Source organism: Gastrolobium bilobum, unplaced genomic scaffold (genome assembly GCF_033153095.1).
Source record: "Gastrolobium bilobum isolate Gb01-03AN ecotype WA unplaced genomic scaffold, APGP_CSIRO_Gbil_v1 utg20487, whole genome shotgun sequence".
In the NCBI taxonomy this organism is placed as follows: Eukaryota; Viridiplantae; Streptophyta; class Magnoliopsida; order Fabales; family Fabaceae; genus Gastrolobium; species Gastrolobium bilobum.
Genome location: NW_026897768.1, coordinates 30,952 through 46,691, shown reverse-complemented (window position 1 = coordinate 46,691; position 15,740 = coordinate 30,952). Strand labels below are relative to the sequence as shown.

The window sequence follows — 15,740 nt, the reverse complement described above, 5'->3', positions numbered from 1 at the left end:
CACACATACATATATATATATTAACGGAGCCTTTGGTGGTATTACTCGTTTAGCATGACTGAGTAATATGCATGGTTTGAACTTGAAGATTGAAAATTGAACGAATCAAAATTCAAATACAGCACCTTGGGCACCAAACAATATTAAAATTACGAGTTCTGTTAGATAAGTCAACTACTAAAATTCTTTTCTTTTCTTTTTTTGGTGTAATACTAAAATTCTATTTTATTATTATACATTAGTCATTTCACCAATACGCAAATATAGTTTTCACTTTTCAACAAAGACCAAGCCGTAGTAAAGGAAATGGAAATAAAAATACCATTAAATATAATTAATTGTTTTCCGTTGACAACAAAACCTTTTTCTTCCTTTGAATAAGTAACTTGACCAGACGTACTTTTCGAACGAATCAAAATCCAAGAGTGAAATTATTTTAAATTTGTAAGCTGATGTCAAAAGACAGTCGTTAACATCATGCGCGATCTTGTTAATCCACCGATATTGAATCACACATAAATAACAACAACGTCTTGTTGCATGCCAACGTACGACATATAAGAATAACATCAGGTATTTTACACAAATCGCTTACAATTGATTGTTCACCATAAATTTCATATAATTACTTTTAAACTAATTGATTACCTTCTAAATCAATTAAATTATATAATTAATTCAATTAATATTAATTACAATTAGGATATGTTGTAATTTCTGAGTTGCTTGTGCTAGCAAGTTTGTACTGTTGATATTATTTAACAGTCATACATAGCATCTTATAACTAATTCCTCCTCTATGTTTGCACAGTGGCCTCATATGTTCCTCATTTGCCTATCTGAAGAGTGACAAACACTCAGACGAAGAAAATTATGTTAATTTAACTCATCATATATATATATATATATATATATATATATATATATATATATATATATATATATATATATATATGTTTCCATTTCGAATATTATGTGATTCAATTTTGATTAAATTATAAATTTTATTGATTGAAACAATCAAATTATAATTCAAAAGTATTATTGGTTTAATTTTCACGCAATTTTAAAACATTGGTTAATTTTAACTTCAATGTACTAAAGTTTAAAAGTCACTATATGATCGTTCGTGAACCCTTCCTGAAGATCATTTCAAAAGTACTGAAATTGTTAATAATTCAGCTAAAATTGATGGTGAAGAGATCATATATGCTATACATGTGATTGTTTTCCGGAAAAAAAAAAAAAAAAACATAACAACATGTAGATACATTTGTGGGAAAAGGATTTTTTTATTTTAAATGACATAAAGTTATGTCATTTTAAGAGAGAGATAAACACACAATAATTTTTTTATTTGAAATTTAAATTAAAAAAAATCACCCGCTTTCTCTCTCTTATGTTTTTCATTTTTTGTGTCTATCTCTCTCCTAAAATGACATAGCTTATGTCATTTAAAATGACAAACACCAAACCCTACATTTGTATATGGGAAATCAGTTTGTCATGTTGTAAGAATGACATTGTTTCGTCCTACAACAGGATCCGATTTCATATTTTGACTCTTTTTTTTTTAAATGTGGGACCCACACTTAATTTGTGTGTGCGGGTAAAAAAACTCTCTTGTCATGTGACATGACAAAAAGCGAACCCTTTGTATATATGATCCCTTTGTATATATGATTTTAAAAAATTCAACAAATTATGACTAATTATACTGATGGATATCGAAGTAATACTTCAATTTTAAAAATATCTTTTCTTTCCATTTAAAACCATTTTTTGTCTTCCTTGTTGAATAAGTATATACGGCCCTAAGACAAATAGTATTTGAAAGGAAAAATGTAAAATCATTTCCAATTTATGAAGTATAACTAGCTGAAAATACCAAAGAAAAAGTCCATATATATATCATGTTGCTTGTAATGCCCAGCCGCTTGCAAGATTCATGACTGTCCCCATAAATTAACACCAGATTTATCAGCGTGCTTTGTCTTATGGAGTTCTTCCGTTACAGACTACTGAAAAGTAAATATATATTGTTAGTATAGATAATACCAATTAATTCTTATAAACTATCGCCAACTATCATACCTGCACAATCTCTGGAATCTTTCTTTCGAATATTGATTTTATTCATTTATGTACTCTTAACTGCAAGATTTGGCATGAACCGCTTATTGATTGTAACTAGTTTATGCTGTGATTATATAGTCTCAGGGCATAAACGTGGATTAAAGAAATTTTCCCCAAAATTCTTTCGTCTCCTTCCAGTGTCTTCTCTTTTTCACTCTCTCTCCCTCCCTTTTCCAAAGACACTCGCATGTGGAATTAATTATAAGCGGATTTAGATTATCCGACTTGAGACATCTAATTCTATTTTAATTTAGATAAGATCAAATGTTAATTAAACACTGCTTACAAGATTGTGTTATTATTCACATCGATCAACTGCTTATATCCAGATTCAATCAATAATAAAATTCACGCGAGTCCTGTAAATGCATTTATTATAGAGATTGCACTCATTTTACACATTTTCTCTTTTTTTCTTTTTTTGTTCGGAATCTCTAAACTTATATTTTTAACTGCTACATATACTACTAAAAACGGTATATTATATTAAATGATAGTAGCTTACTTGATAGTAGGGAGCTGAGTAAGTGAAAAGAAAAAGACATCGGTTCGATCCTCACATGTCACATTTGGGCGGGGTTTAAATATCTTCATTATTGACTTGTCCTGCACTCCTGATTATTTTCATAGCCGACTGAAAGAATCAAAGTTTGTGGGAATATCGGGAGAAGCCAACTCGACTCAAAGAGGTAATTAAGATTGAGTTAACTCAAAAAAAAAAAATTGGTAAATTGACATGCCTGTTACAACTTAATGCATACATGATTGGCAGCTATAACAAATTATAATTTATTTATTTTTTGGATACATAACAAATTATAATCTACAAAGACTAAGGTGGAGCATTAATGTGCATGCATGACCCCATGTGTTTCAGAGTCTATATAACTATTATTCATATGAATTAAGTTATTTACACATTAGAAGTATCACGCTATCTTCATACCTTTTTTGTTTGGAAAAAAATTTAAGAATATTTTCTATTACATATTATCATTAATTAATAATATTTTAGTTTTATAAAAACAGATTGATCATGATCGGCTAATTATAATTAGTATAGACCCGTTCCTTATTAGCATGTGATTGGAGGACTTTCTACATATATGTTTGGATGTACGTCCCTTCTATTCGGTGTTCTGTGATCATATATGGTACATTAAATAAATACTACTTGAAAAAAGTAGAAAAATCGTCTATTAGAACGTATGTTTTTCTTGTTTTGTATACTATCCAAAAAAAAGAAGTAATTTAAGAAAGATGTAACAAAAATGATATGTAAACAACATCAGGTTATTAATAAAAGTAATCACATGGTCTTATTTCAATAAACGAATGTTACAACTTCTGTTGCATAATAATTACAAATTGAATATGTATAACAAACTGACTATTTGGATGGGAACTCAAGAATTTTTGCTATGGCTGTTAATTCCCAGCGAGTAAAACTAAAAACAAAAAATGGTTATATATTTGTCAACTTTAACTGTTTAAGAACTCCTGATAAGCATGAACGTTCCAAGTTAATTAGCTATGCATGCATGTACGTAGGCTTGTTCATTTGAAGGTACGATATGATGCCTTTTACGTATGAATTGGATCTGGACTTGATGGCTTCGAAGGGCCTCGAAGGCTCTGCAACAAAAGCCCATCCTCTAATGGCCTGCATGCTGCTCCAAATTCAGGAGAGGCAACTAAAATGAAGAATATGATAAGCATCACTATGAAGATGATCCTCCTATAACTGTAAGACGAGATAGACATGTCTGAAACAGTAACTGAATAACGAAACGAAATGCCCTTAATTTGTATGTACTTTCACAAGTTGTCTTTATTCTGATTTGCTGTCTTGAATTTAGGAAACAGATTGGTATAGAAAATGAGAGTTTGTGATATAGATATGGTGAATGAAGCAGCTACAAAAACACAGACACATATATATAGGCCAGGTACGTACGCGCCTTATATATTGACCTGTGTTGTGCCCTCTATTGAATTAGAAGAAAACGTTTGGTTTGACTGTGCGTGCAGTTTGAAGATTGAAAACTATAGCTTAATTAAACGATATTGAATGAATCAAAATAAAGTAAATTGAACGCCAAACATCCACCTGTCTTTAAATTGCTCCATCGAAATTGTTTTCCATTTTTTAAGTAAGCAATTTCATCAATTTGCATTTTTATCATTCATAAGATGTAATTATTAAAAAAATTACATCCTTAACTGTAAATTATTCTTATATAAAATTGTCATATTGACCCGGCGTGGTTTTCTCAAAGATCATGAACTGAGACTAGGATCTATATACAAGAAATAAATATAATGACTAGGATCTATATACAAGAAATAAATATAATACTTAGGATGTACATGATAACCATTCTGTTTTCTGACATTGTTTATGAAAAGAAATAATTCTTGTCAATTTCTGTGCCTTAGAACAATTTCTGAGAAAAAAATATGTTTGATAATATGTTCTATTTTTATTCCGAAAATGAGAATTGCGTTCAATAACACAAATAATAAAATAAAAAACCATTCTTTAAGTATAAATTTTTTTCATATCATCACTTTCCTTTTCATATAGTGTGGTGGTGGGGGTTGTGGCATGGTGGTGGTGGTAACAGCGACGGTGTTGGCCGTGGTGGTAATGGTGACAATGGTAGTGGTGGTAGTAGTGGTGGCGTGGTGGTGGAGGCAATAGCGATGGTGTGGTGATGGCATGTTGGTGGTGGTGACGACAGTGTTTGCAGCGATTATGATGGTAATAGTGGCATGATGGTGGTGGCAGTGATAACGATGAATAATAATAATTATGATTTAAATGGGGGTGAATGTAAGAACTCGCACTGCTAAATTAGAAATTTTAATGTGTTAATTATGATTTTAGGAAATATTCCATAATTGATGTAGAATAATTAAAAGAAAATAATAATAATTAATTTTAATCCACTTTTAGGAAGAAAAGTGCAAAAACTGAGTATTTCGCGGTGTAAATGGCTACCGGAAAAGTATCTCAAAAAATTAATATAAAATTATGAATATTCCTAGAATAATGTCTAGGTCAATAAAGTAAAATTTGGAACAAAATTAATTAGTAGAGGTATTAGAACTAATACCGGGTTTGATAAGTGTGTTAATGCATAATATGGTTGGTGGAGCCCATCCAAAGTGACTAAAACCCCTCTTGCTTAACCTTATGCCTCATTTTACTTCTTTTAGAAACCCTAGAGGGTCCACACTCGTCTTTTTTCAAGATTGTATTTTTCTCTCTTGAGATAAACATCAAACACCCACAAACCTTCTATCCTCCATCCCTTGTCTTAGTAGCACCTCAAAGTTCGAATTTATGGCATAAAAACAAAGCATTGGTTGCTGCCATGGGGTCTTGAAGTGTGCCATTTTCGTTCTGGGGGTGTTGGAGTATCACCACAACTTATTTTGAAGTTTTTGTGGAGAAAGAACCACATTTGGCGAAGCCATTTTCATGGGTCTTAGTGGACAGAAGTTGTGTGAGGACTAGGGACCTCCAAGAACCCTCTTTTATTTGTTTTTTAAAGCTCTAAGGTAACCCCTGACTATTTCCTTTGTATTTTCATGAAGAAAAGGATCATGGAGTCTAAAGGGAGGGTTGATTACTTGGAGAAGAGGAGAAGGTTACTCTTAGGTTTTTGCAATAGTGTGCTACGTAGGTTATGTTAAAAGGGTGAGAGAAACGAGGGTCTTGAGTCTATTACGACACTGACCACAATATGTCGATATTAGTTCTAGGTGCTCTGTTAATTATTTTTCTCTCAAACTTAATATTCTTAACATAGACATTTTTCTAGGAATATTATATTTTAATTTTAATTTTTTGAGTTACTTCATCGGTACCCATTTATACCGTGAAATACCCGATATTTTCACTTTTCTTTCGAAATGCGACTTAATATTAGTTATTATTGTTTCCTTCTAATTACCTTATATCAATTATGGAATATTTATTAAAGTCATATTTAACTCATTAAAATTTCTAATTTAGCGGTGCGAGTTCTTAAACCCCTCACTAGGATAAACAAAACACTAGTCACTCAAGTGTTTGGGGTTTAATCACTCAGTCCATCAGTGTAATAGTACTTCCATAAGCTTGATCCTATTCCCAAGTTCCTAAAATTGAGGACACAAATAACATGCACAAATTGATCAAAAGGTCTTTTCAGGGTTGTAATGTGGCTTGGTATGAGGGTTTGAATATTTGGGAAGTAGCTAGATTTCTTGCAAGAGATTGAAACACAATAATCCAGTGCAAATTCATTCAATTCACATACTTTTTTTCACTATTTCTTCTTTCTATTGCATAATTTTCATTTTTTCAGCACCTTTTCATTTTCTTACTTACCGCCTTCTCATCACTTAACAAAAACATAAACAAAAATATTTCTTTTTCTATTTTTCTATATGTTTTTTTTAAACAAACACAGTTTGTTAGAATAAATGAGCAGCTTATCTTGGTTTTCTCTTTCACTCCTATCATCTTCCCTTTTTCATCATTTAACATATTCACGGACAACTTTACATTGAATTTGAATCTCATATAAAGGTAGGAAGATAAGGATAAAGTTAAACTCAATGTAGGATAAATCAAACAATAAGTTTTAGGCTCAAAGGGCTAGCAATGAAAATATATTCAGGTGGTCCATTTGGCCAAGTGACTAGAAAGAATAAAGTGCCTTTATCCTTTCAATTTATGCATGCATCAAAAGAGAAACAGAGCAAGTTCTAGAGTACCACTACAGTGATGTCTCTCAAGAAAAAATATATTGTTTAGGCTCAAACCTCACATGTTATGGTATCAAGCTAGAATTCTATTTCCTATTTTATAAATCAAAGTATTATCCAAAAATTCTCAGAAAGAAAATCAATCACACGAGCAATCATATTCTGTAGACAAGATTCGATGCAATATCATGTTAGCAAAATAATTGTGAACTCTCACAGTTCACTTATGCTTCCTAGAGTTTACTTATGTTTATTAACTAATTTAGTTCATGCAACTTAGAAATAATGTCCAGAGATCAATAGGAAACTAAAACAAAAAAAAATTAGAATAGAAATAAAAGGATAAGATATCTCCTTTGAATTTGAAAAGTTTTGTTAGGTGTCTTTCTTTTGGTGTATACTCCTCAGTCAAAACATGTTATATGCCTACAATTCTCAGATTTAAAACATTGTTGTCCCCAGTAAAAATTCTAAATTAGATGGATAGTGGATCAGTTTTGCTCACTTAGAACACACACACAGATCAAGATAATAATAACATGATAAGATCAATCTCAAATACGTACCAAAAATAAAAGAAAAGAAAGACTACAAAGAGGTGGTAGTGTAAGGTAGGTTCAACGCAAGTGAATTCTCTGGGCGCCAGTTTGGCGCTAGTAGTGTCGTGGTCAACCTGAAAGATTTTGAAAATTTCCTTTACCTAACACGTGAATACTCTACACTACTACATACAAAATACACCATCCTTTAGGAAAATTAAAAATTAAAGATAAACCTAAGATAAAGAAAATTACGAAAAAGATAAGAAAGAACAGAAACTTATTGGGTTGCCTCCTAATCAGCATTTGTTTTACGTCACGAGCCTGATGTGCCTTCTATAATCATGGAGGTTGGTAGCTCAAACTCAGTGATGACACCATACGCTTGCTCAAAAAAATTTCCTTACCATGGTGATACTTATACGCATGTGGATGAGGAAGAGTGGTCTCAGGAACTTAAAACTTAGCTTTCACATACTTTTCCTTGCTCCTAGGATTTTCCATCTTAACCTTTGCCTTGCGTTCCATATACTGCTGATAGACTTTCTTCTCATTCCCTTCCTCAACCTTTTTCTCAACAATGTAGTTAACTTAATCTTCAGGTTGAGATGTAGGCAGTGGAGCTTCCTTTGCAAGTATCTTGAATGTTGCTCGCTCTCCTTCCACCCTCAATATCAACTCGCCCTCAGGTACGTCGATTAATGCTCCTGAGGTTGCTAAGAATGGCCTTCAGAAGATCATAAGAATACTGTCATCTTCATCAATGTCAAGGATAATAAAATCAACAGAAATTAGAAATTTGTCTACTTTGACGAGCATGTCTTCCACAATACCATGTTCTTGCTTTATTAAGCGGTTAGCCAGTTGAAGAGTTATTTTGGTTGGCTTCACTTCATTAATTCACAGCTTCTTCATCAGGGACAATGGCATCACATTGATACTAGCACCAAGATCGCATAAGACTTTCTCAATAGTCGTCTTTCCAAAGATGCATGGAGTGTTGAAACTCACCGGATCCTTCAAATTTGGAGGTAGGTTCCTCTGTATGATTGCACTACACTCCTATGTTAGAGCAACAAGTTCATCCTCCGTGAGCTTTCGCTTATTAGATAAGATCTCCTTCAAGAACTTGGCATACGAAGGTATTTGCTCTAGAGCTTCTGTGAAAGGAATATTAATTTGCAACTACTTAAAAATATCTAGAAATTTAGACAATTGCTTCCTTTGCTCATGTTGATTAATCTTTAGTGGATATGGTGTTATAGCATAGGGAAAAGTCTCTAGTAGCTTCTTCCTTTGCTCCTCATGCCCTCGAGCCTTCTTCCTTATTTCCAACTTAGACTCAGTCCCCTCAGCTTTCTCAGGAGTAGCTTTGCTTCTTGTAGCATCCTTAATTCCTCTTTCAGTGGCGACGATGATGGTGGTAGTGGTGGTTATGACATCATGGTGGTGGTGGTGATGGCTGCAGCAAATGTGGTGGTGGTTGGTGACAGTGGTGGTGATGATGGCGGTGGTGGTAGTGGTGGCGAAGGTGGTGGTGGTAATGGTGGCGATGGTGGTGGTAATGACATGGTGGTGGTGGTGACGGCAGTGGCTGCGACATTGATGGTGGTGATGGTGGCAGTAGGGGTAGTGGTGGCGCTGGTGGTGGCATGGTAGTGGTGGCGGTGGCATGTGATGATGGTGACGGCAGTGGCTGTGACAATGGTAGTGGTGGGTGGTGATTGTGGCGATGGTGGTAGTGGTGGCGGTGACAGCAGTGGCTACGATGATGGTGGTGGTGGTTGGTGGCGGTGATGGTAGCAATGACGATAATGGCAGTGGTGATGGTGATAGTAATGATGGTGATGGGTGGAGGTGGTGGTGACGATGACACTGGTGGTACGACAGCAGCGACAATGGTGGCTGTAACACCTCGTGTTAACCCGGTTCATGTCATCGTATTAAGCCACACTTAATTAAAAATTTGCGGAATATCTTTTTCTGTTCAATTATGATGTCATTATCCTTACCAAGTTGAATTACTTAATTCATTTCCAAAACATTGCATGTATGTAAATTACAAATAGACAGCTAACTGAAATACCTCATAAATAAATAAGTGAGTATCTAACTCACGGATCTACAACACGTAGTCCGGACATACTCCTGATACAATTATGCAACTCGAAACAGCTAAAAACATAAAGGCAAGTCAACGTGGCATGGACAACTCCCATGCTCACCAAATAAGGAAACAACGTCTAACAGCAGTCTCAAATCAAATAACATGACAGTAAAGATAAAGCAATGTCAACATCCAACATAATTATCATAATAGCATGCAATCAGCTAAGCTCCAGCCTCCTGCCGCTAGAGGTCTCAACCCCCGCATTACCTGAACCTGAAATGGTGCCCCAAACGTGGGGTGAGATCTCTAAACAGAAATCTCAGTAAGACAAGGGGTCCTCAAGGATCTTCCACCCCAAGCTCACTTACATGTGCAATATAAGTTCCAAAAGCAGTAATTCAATATCAGTTCTGAAATCAGTGCAATGCAGCAGATAATCATGTCATGTGTGTTATAGCTATTCTACTGATCAGAGAAGTGCAGGAATACGTCTATTACCCACACAGTACCAGCCCATGTTGTACCCGCCCCCAGGACCACCCCATGGCTTCCTGGCTAGGCGAAACACCACATACATATCATAAGCATTTTGCACTTAACAACTCCATAGCATTTCAATAAAACAGTACATGAAAACACATCATGCATATAACGATCCCCCCATGGGACATGGTGGAAAATACAATGGCTAAACCGAGGACACGAAAGCTTACCTTGCAAGCTAGCTATCCAAGCCAAGAGTCCACACAAGCTCAAAGTCCAAACACAGCAGAATCACAATCTGTTTTGGACCAGAAATCATATCAATATTCAAACATACAAGCATAAGACATAAAGACAACGCCTTTCCTTTACGTTTCATGTCTTAAGGCTTTTCACAAAGCCACAAGCTCTTAATCACATTATTCCGACTTAACTTAATCATTACAGAAGTTCAACTTCCACAATCTAGGGTCCACAAACTCATAACTCAGTTCTGTATAAACAGTACCGTTACTGTTCCTCAAAAACCCAGAATATTCGGATATATGTCAGGGGCATATCCGGATATCAATATTCGGATATATGTCGGGGACATATCCAGATATCTGTCTGGCAATATCCGGATATCATTATCCGGATATTCAGAACCTCATATCCGGATATCAATATCCGGATATCCATATCCGGATATCCATATCCGGATATTTCGCGACAGAATGCAGTTCTGCATTTCGCGAGATATCAATCCAAAGGTGGTTCATTTCACGATTCTATAGGCTTAAACATGCATTTCAAGGTGTGTTCAAGCTTACCCAACCACAAGTTATTAACTTTAATTCATTACATGCATAAGGTTCCACTTTTAACCAATAAAACTCATGATCAAGGTAGGTGACAATTACCCAAGGTTCAAACAGAGCAACAATGGCTCATGGAGCTCACCAATCAGCCCCCAAGGTTCTATTTCCACAAGGACACGAAAATGGCAAGCAAGCAAGGTTCTTTCTTCACAAAGATTTCTTCTTGGTGCTTCAACAACCAAAGGAAAGGCTCCCAAAGCTCACAACTTAGAAACAACCCCTTCCCAACACACACACAGCACCCTCAACTCAGAAGATGACACCTTTCACACTCACCAATGCTCACACCCAAGTGTTTACTTGTTTAGAGGTGAAGAAATCAAAGAAAAGAGGTATCTTGGGGAGTTTTTCATGCAAGGGAGGCCAAGGAATGAAGGGCAGCAGCTGACCCTTCAGCAAAACTCACGTAGGAAGCCAATATGGCCTAGGGTTGTGTGTAAAATGAGTATATATAATGTTTTAAGTCTTAAACACACAGTATTAGCTCTAATAGCTACGCTTAGCAATTTAATCCCAAACTTAGGATTCTGAACCTACTCATTTTTCTAAGATTTATCGTATTTTTATTTTATTTTTCGCAGCACCTTTTTGGTAGGCGCTTTTTCGTAGCCAGTATCAGTTCTGGCACCAGTTCTTATTATTTTGACTTGAAACTTGACATACTAGTCCTACATAATATTCTAGTGACATATACACACTTTTCATAATTTTCCGGGATACTTCATCGGTACGCATTTATACCGAGTAGCAGAACCGGTATGTGCACCTTTCGTCAGAAAAGTGACTTTCAACATTATTAATCACTTACCAAAATTATTTAAGCTTTCTCATAATTATTAGGTTCAATTATGGAATTATTTTCTAATTTCTCATAATTAATTAATTAACTTCCTTAATTAACGGTGCGAGTTCTTACAGTGGCGGTGGTGGTGTTGGGATGATGGTGGTGGTGGTGATGATGGTAGAGGTGGAGAGTGATTGAGAGACAAATATTTCTTATTTTGTGCCCGGGAATAAAAAGCAAAAAAAAATTATTGTTTTTTCTCTTCCCCAGCACAAAAATTAAACTGGTTCATCCCGAGAACAAAAAAAACAAAACTGATTTTACCAAACGAGTTTTCCATCCATTTCTGCCCGGGAATAGAAATTAAAAAAAAATGATTTCGGGAAGGTTGTCATGCACACCCTTAGTCAATTGCAACAATGCTTTCTCCAGCTCTGAAGGATTGCTTTGTTGAGTAGCGGTGGTTGCAACTGTTGTTGTGAAAAGCCTAGAAGGTTCTTCCACTTGGGGTTGTATGTATCACCATAGGGATTGTTCTGGTTCCTCTGATCATATCAAATCTCGTTCACTTGAGCTAACTCTGTTCCCTTAAGGGCATCATAGTTGTTACTAGCCTGGCTGCCTCCATAATACTCATAAACTGGTAGTTGCACTTAACACTACAAAAATTCAGGTACTTTGTGGGAGTCATATTTTCATATTGTGGAGGTCTTTGATCCCCCCTCCCCCACAAAAGATATTTATGGCATCCCCATCAACCCCCAGTTTTGCCTGCGCCACAACACATTTTCTAGCGTCTTTGTGTGCAATGCCACAATTTGTTGAAGTATTTTCTGGAGGTTCCTAACCCCCACAAATATTGCACTTTCTAGAGGTTCCAGACACCCACAAATGTTGCATTTTCTGGAGGTTCCAGACCCCCACAAATGTTATATTTCTGGAGGTTTATTAACCTTCACAACATGTTTGACTTTCCATCGTTTATAGACCCCCACAATATTTATCACTTCTTGGAAGGCATAAACTGCTACAATTTGTTTATTATTTTGGCAAGTTTAAACTTCCAGTAAACTAGTTATCCAAATTTGAAAGGTTTATATATAATTTGAGCACTATATTCACGTATGTGTCAGTGTTACAATGATTGTCCAAGTCAAAACTGCTACGCAATAACACAAACATAATTTAGGATAAGATAAAATGCACCAACCGCCAGACATAAGTTTCATTACATGCAACCAATGTTGAATCTAATCTTTTAATCACGATGGTGGGGAGGGGACGTGGGGTTGGATCTAATCTTAATCCTCACGTTGAATTTTTTTTTAATCACAATGGTTTTGATTCAAAAAATAATAGCAACTTTTCCCCAATCAAAATAGTCAGAATTTAAATTTATTGGATAATTCCATTTCTCAACTTCAGAAAAAATATCAATTTAAGGATCAAACTTATTTTTCAAACGTATTAATATTTTACTTTGATTCTTTCATGTCTCACAGTATCACTTTATGTGCAGGCCCTGCCTCAATTGTGCTCCTTCAAGTAACTATGAGGTCACCACTACTGATATTTGATGATCTCACAATATCACCTTAGATATGAAGTTGGAATCATAAAGCCTGAGCATACCAATGTTGGACAGGAAATGGTTCCTTCCTATTCTTTCATTTGTCTGCTTGTTTTTTTTTGTATAACACGGCATTCCAATTGGGAAAATATTATTTGCAAAGATATTAGTAGAAAAATGTAACAAAACCACGTTATGTCTAAAATCTTTTGAATATATCTAGAAAACAACTCATTTATGTAATTTTGGTTGTTGATTCTTCTCAAACAATAAATCATCCAATAAATTGCAGTTGCACAATATTCATGAATCTGATATACCAATCCTTTAATAAACAGAGAGATAAAAAATCTAATAAACAACTTTAATCCAAAAAGGCTTGTACCATATTCCAGACATAAGCAACAATGTGGGAGTGTGACTGTCAACAATAATCAACCAAGATACATCATTTTTCACCTGTCTGAAACTGCCAGGCTAAAAGAAACTTATTATCATCTTCCATGAAAAGTAGTGATCCAAAATGGTGGTTTTTCTCAAATTTTGCACCAGCTCTCATATCAGCTGTTGTCAGTAATAAGGTCCTGATAAAAAAAATTATAAGAATTTTTTTTTCTTGTAATTTTTTATCAAGAAGATATTGAGATGAAGCACTGAAACTGGGGAAACCACTCAATAGTAAAGGAAGTGGTACACATATTGGAGCTCGAGAATCTGCAAAGAGATCATAACTAAGTCATGCATATAAAATTTAAACAAGTTCTGTAAGTTCAATCTTTTCCTTATATTAAAGATATATATAACTAAGTCAAAATCCATAGCTGACCTTGTAGTAGAAACTGACAGGGCAACAATAACAAGAAATGTGTACTCAGGTGCTGGTGCCAAGCCTAACAAAGCTCATGTTCCCATGAGCAATGGCCTAATACATAGTGATCCTTTCCCTGGAGGAGGCACCTGTTTGATATATTGAAATTTGAAGCTTAATTTAAGATCAATAGTCTTACTTCGTTGAAGGCAATATACTAAAAACTCTTATAGTATTAAGAAGATGAGTGTTAGTACGATTGGCAAGTAAGATACCATTATTATCTCCTTTCCATGCATTCTCAGGGATTTCCATCTTAAAGGATATTGTTATTTCCAGAGAGTGGACCTAGCATGTGCACATAATAAAAGTGAACAGAAATCAAGATATATAAAAACAAGTAACAAAAACGAACTTATATAATAAAGGGAATAACAAGAAGGATACTCCTTTGTCAGTTCTGCTACTTCGACCCTATTTAACTTTGTTAAGAATCCCAAAATTACTATCATGGATGCCACCAGCCTTGAAGATAGCGGTTTCCAGTTCTTTCTCTATAGCTACATCATGTCAAAACTTTAAGAGTAGGCAAATAGGCAGAGTTTACATTAAACTTTGTTCATTTGGAAAGATAACAGAACCAAATTCAAATAACAAACACACATTAAAATTTCACTACAGGTACTTACTTACGCATTTCACCAGGCAGGTAGGATGCAAATTTGTTTACCGTGTAGCTTCGCATTTTCGTTAAAAGCATTATGCAATTTTTTTTAATGCATCGATATGCTCTAGCAATTTCTTGAGCAAAGCATTCTGCAAAGGAATAGCAAGAAAGTAATAACATTTCAATATATCAGAGAAACGAAACTCTAAGCACTATACAGTTTAGCGTGCTTGCATTCCTTGCCTTACAATATAAGTACAATCACAAAGGAAAACTTATCATACCGCAATTTCAAGATCAGCCTTCACCGAAACTTGTTCACTAATTTCTATGCACAAGAAGAATCAATGATGCATGACCACATTACATCGTCTCAGAGAAGAAAAATATTAAGAAATTGATACAAAATTCAAATATAACCTGAAGTGAACTTCAAATTGGCAAAACTCCTGATGAAGTGAAATCTGTGGAGGGACACGAAGAAAGCGATGCTAGTAGAATAGCACGATACCAAATCTTATTGAATTGGTTCAAGCTTTTGGAGACTGGAAATCCTAGTTTCTGTATTGCAAAATTAATTTACTTAGTGAGAGGCAGGGAAGAGGAAAAGAACAAAATCGTATTTAAGAATTGCATCGTGGGTTTTTCTAATTTGGGAAGAAACAAACTTAAATAAATTTGTAGCGGTCGTTAAATATTACATGAATATTTTAGCGGTTAAAACCTACCACAAAATTATATAATTTAACTAAAATAATGATTCCTAAAAATTATATTGTATCGTGGGTTTTTCTAATGTGGAGTTCTCTAAAAATGCCACAATTTGTATACTTTTTTGGAGGTTTAAATGACCCCCAATAAATAACCTCCACAAATATCACATTTTTTTGTAGTGTGAATGGCATAAACTTGGAGCTTCTCAAACATACTAGTTAGATTTGCAATTTGTTTAGACATAATCTTCTGCTGGGCTAGCATTGCATTATTGCTCTCTAACTGAAGAACTACATTCTTTGACTGCA

At 34.8% G+C, this 15,740-nt stretch overlaps 1 long non-coding RNA gene across 2 annotated transcripts; it reads right to left on the bottom strand.

Moving 5' to 3' along the window:
* Window positions 1–13,639: 13,639 nt before the first annotated feature.
* Window positions 13,640–15,304, bottom strand: LOC133310095 (uncharacterized). Of its 2 annotated transcripts, XR_009751399.1 has the most exons (5): window positions 15,003–15,304; window positions 14,499–14,867; window positions 14,327–14,399; window positions 14,070–14,200; window positions 13,640–13,957 (listed from the first exon to the last, which is right to left on the bottom strand). It is a non-coding gene; the product is annotated as an uncharacterized LOC133310095 (long non-coding RNA). The 2 variants fall into 2 exon arrangements; XR_009751398.1 differs by having other exon boundaries at window positions 14,327–14,867.
* Window positions 15,305–15,740: the final 436 nt, after the last annotated feature.